Here is a 4,548-nt window from a genome sequence, read left to right as displayed (position 1 = left end):
GGGGTGGGGTGGGGAGGTGTGCTCATTGATGAGGAAGTTCGGCTTAAAGACATGTCCCAGAGCCGTTTCTGGTACCAAAAGGCCTTTCTGGTCCCCACCTGTCATTTTGCTCCTCAGCATGGCTTCCTAAAAATGCTGCAGGATTTCTCAAACGAATGAGTCAAAGCAAGGCTTTGGGCATGTTTTTTATGAGTATAACATTATAACATGATATAAAACTCAAAAAAGTTGATTTTACATGATATTGCACCTTTAAGACACATTAGCTACTTACTGTGTAACCACGAAGCATCCCGTACTGCTTTAGTTGCTCCTGCAGGAAGAGAGACACTCCCAGATGGTCAGAGCTTTTCGCATGAACAACCCCAAGGACTTAAGATTCCTGCTCAATGTCAACATAATTATATTAATGCCATCCGCTGTAAATAAACTCCATATTTCCCAGTGTCTCATATCTAAAAGAAAATAAAAGCACATCAAACCCAATAGAGCAGTCGTTATTTCCTGTAGTGTAGCTCAGCCATGACTCTCCTTAACTTTTCTCATAATGATGAGATCAGGATGTGGCGGCTGTAGCAGAGCGGCTAGGGCTGCTGGTTCGAGCCCCCATTCCAGCCATGTCAGTCGTTGTCCTTGGGCAAGACACTTCACCTGCCTTGCCTGCTGAAAGTGGTCAGAGAGTCTGCGTGGCAGCCTCGCCTCTGTCAGTCTGTGGCTACAATGTAGCTTAGCATCATCTGTGTGTGAACGAGATGCCTGTAAGTGGTCCGACAGGAGATGAAAAAGCGCGATATAAGTCCAGTCCATTTAGTATTTATAACATCTTATCTCATAATTACAAGATCATGCAATCATTTTTTTCTTCAGTGAATGAAATGCTCCTTTGTAGAAAAAAAAAACACAGCAAATGTTAAGAAATTGTACAGCTTGACAAAAAAGGTAACTTTGATTTTGTTGGAAATACATCTGAATGGAAGCATATGTTGTTTTAAAACGTGTCTGCATTGATGCCCTTTCCATAGGCACTAATGTAGCCCTATACCATCAGAGAGGCAGGTTTTTGAACCGTGCACTGATAAAAAGCCGAACGGTCCCTCTCTTTGGTAATGAGGATGTGCCAAAAATAATTTCTCGCAGAACAGTTTTCGATTTTGCCTTGCTTTTGGCCCTCAGAAAACACCAGTGTTTTTGGAGGGTGTTCACATTCTCCTTTGCATGATAGAGCTTTAACCAGAATTTCTGAATGGCACAGAAAACAGTGACTGCCTTTAATAGATTTGGAGCTCTTATTTATTCTTTTATTTATACATACACACAACATATCCTTTTCAGAATCTGGGTTGTAAATTAATACATGTGCACTCGTCAAGCAACAGAATAAAAACAAGAATAAATCTTAGTGTTTGTTTACAGCATGCATAACTATTTTTTCCTCATGGACTGAGCGAGTACCTGACGTTTCAATTATTCCTCTTAATAAGAATGTAGAACACAGATGATTTGATCAGGTTGGTCATAATAAATCAGATCTGCACTAAATAAACTGCACAGCTGAGTCAGGCCAGAAAGGCATTTCTTTTTTTWATTTCCCAGCACCACGGAGGAGCAGTAAAGTCTGCACTGCAGTCTGTGGGCATTTCCTCATGCACACTCTGTTTCTTTTTTATTATTTTGTTTATCATTATTTTTAATTCAGAGAACATTAAAATAATGCTAACGATCTGGCACAGTTGTGTTTTCATTCCATCATGAGGGGCTTCATTTCCTCTGCGTTTCATTTAATATTTAAGTCTGAGCAGCTACTCTGCAGAAGAATCTGAATCCACTGAAATGAAGCACAAAGAAATTTAATCTTAATCAYGTTTTCATATTTCATTTTTCTTGTTTTATTATCTTGGTAAAAGTTTGCTGACATGACCAGCTTTATAGAAGCAGCCATGTGCACAGCCTTTCTATTTGATTTGCAAAAAAGAAAACTGTGAGCAAGTTGCTTTTATTTACCTGCAGGAATAAAACTGAAACTCCTCTCGGAGATTTTGCCTGCCTATTTTATCTCTGATGAAACAACTTAATTATAGGTTTTAATGAAGCRAAAACGGCTCCAAAGAGGAATTCCAAGCAGGGCAATTCTACTAAAYAGAAAAATAATTTAAGTTTTAACGTCCTGAGTTGCTCTTTCGCTGCTGAGCCCACGTTTTAATTCTCGTTTCAGCAGCTTCACATCATCGACTCCCAGTTTGTCACATTTCAGTATTCCTTCGAATGAGCAACGACTGACAATCTTTTCTCAAGGAAACGCGCCTCGGTTATTACTTTGTCCGGCTGCCCTGAGAGGAAACAAAAAGTGGCAGTCAAAGCTGCAATTCATTTTCAGATTTATTCAGTGTTGTCGCACGGAAATAAAGTACGTTAACTTAAACAGAGATGGCATGCAAAGTATGAACCCGGCTTTTATGCGTGCTGGAACTGACGTTTAGAGGAAATTATTTTGATTTCAAAGTCAAAAGTGCTTCCATCTTCAAGCTCAGAAGGCTTTAAACCAGAGGTGCCCAAAGTGGGGCCYGTGGGCCAAATTTGGCCTGCCAAGCCATTTGATTTGGCCCACTAGCAGTTATCCTGGTTACTAGATTGTAATCTCTTGTTTTATGTAGAAATACTATTTGCACTCAGTCTTTTCAAACATTTGGTCCAACTATAGGTACAAGGAGCTCTAGTCAGATAAACTTAACCCATGGTGCTCACTTTATCTTTGAACTATATTAAGATTAAACTTATAATACAAGTAACTTCAAGAGACATTTATATTAGATTTAAGTTCATTTCTAGATTTGCACACCTTATAAGACCCCATATACTCAAATTTTAAATTATGAAAAGTCACACGAGCCTTTGCTGCCCAAGCAAATATTGAATTTTCTGCATGTCCATGGGCTAGAAAAAAATGTGGGCAACTGCACTGGCTGCAGCTTAATCATAAAAAAATACAACTTTCCTTGAAATATTTGCATTTCGTGTATTATATTACTGCATTTGGCCCACCCCCCTCGGATTGGTTTTAATTTTGGCCCTTTCAGAGAAAATGTTTGGGCACCCCTGCTTTAAACGATGCGGAGATGCGATGTGGACGTGTGAAGCCCGACGAGAACATCGGCCAAACCATGCGGAACGTTGCTCCCGGTCCTTCCTGTGAACAAACCTGCCGTTTTCTGATTGTGTTCCGCGTTCAACGTATTTACCTCAAAGCTACAAAATCAGAGTAAGGTTGAGTGTATTTGACCTGCATGTCGTACAAAAGCAGAAACATCAAGAGCGTCTAGACTGTCGAGAGAAATCTGCATCAGACGGCAGCAGACCCTCAACAGCTTGACATCTTCGGCGTCTTCCTTATTTAGCTCCGTTTGAAGAAGAAGAAGAAGAAAAAAAAATCAGCACGAGAGAAAAGGAGCTCCATCTATTCAGCTCCGAATACTTCTAATAATAGGCCTCTTCTGGCCTTTAAAGAGAATGACAAAATGATTAATGCTCTTCTGTTTTATTTTGTTCCTTCGCAAACTTSTGCAGCTCAGCTCCGGTGACGTGACTGCAACCACCGCTTTCCAAACTAATTTCAACTCAAACTTCACTGGTAAACATTTAGTGATTAATTAGCGTAGCCAGTGTGTGAAGACGCAAGATAACAGTTTTTCTCTCTCCAGGGTCAGTCGAAAGAAGATGGACTATTTAACTTGTGATCCAGAGGCTGTCCTTAAATGTCCCCGAATRGTGAAATTTAAAAGTCAGCATGCACCTAAATCCACACAGATCTGCTGTTTTTCAATCAAAGCCACTGTTTCAGTCAGAGAACAATGTCTGCATTGGTTTCTATTCTTCTTCCTGTTTTCTCTGTTTACATGAATTGTATTGGTGGTAGGCTATAATATCATAGGTCAAAGCCATGGATTTTCACATCAAACACATAAAACAGAAACCGTGCTCTTTCTCCCTTCCTCGATGCACTAAAAAAAACAAGTGAAATATTGATTCAATTTAAGTAAAAGCAGAGAAGAAAAGAAAAGAGCTCCACAGTGTCTAAAGTCAGTAAATACAGAAAAAAAACTGGTGTTTATAAACTGGCGAGGCTGTTTGTATTCCATATTTATAACTTTGTTTCTAAAAGAACTGAAACCAGATGAAATCTTTTCAGTTTGTAAAGAGCTGCTTCACATCAAACAAAACTGCTCCACTCTCAGATTTACTCAGTTACATTTACTTGAGTAGCTTTTTGGAAAAAGCTGTACTTTTTACTTTACTTGATTAATATTATTAAGACATATCGCTATACTCTTACTTGCATAAGATTTCTGACTACTTAACTCATCACAGGTAACTTCACTGAATGAAGAACAAAAGAGTTTTAACCAGAAATGCAGAAGGGCAACACACCAGTTTATGTTGAAGTGAGACCTCTTGTTTGAACACAAGCTTTGTTCAGACGCTAGTTTCTATCTGCTGAGACATTTGAAGGTTAGGTCAACAACCAGTAGGTCAACAACATATACTGTATATATA

The sequence above is a fragment of the Austrofundulus limnaeus genome, unplaced genomic scaffold (assembly GCF_001266775.1).
Source record: "Austrofundulus limnaeus strain Quisiro unplaced genomic scaffold, Austrofundulus_limnaeus-1.0 Scaffold4, whole genome shotgun sequence".
Lineage (NCBI taxonomy): Eukaryota > Metazoa > Chordata > Actinopteri > Cyprinodontiformes > Rivulidae > Austrofundulus > Austrofundulus limnaeus.
The sequence above is the reverse complement of the archived record's forward strand: the minus strand, read 5'-3'. Positions refer to the sequence as shown.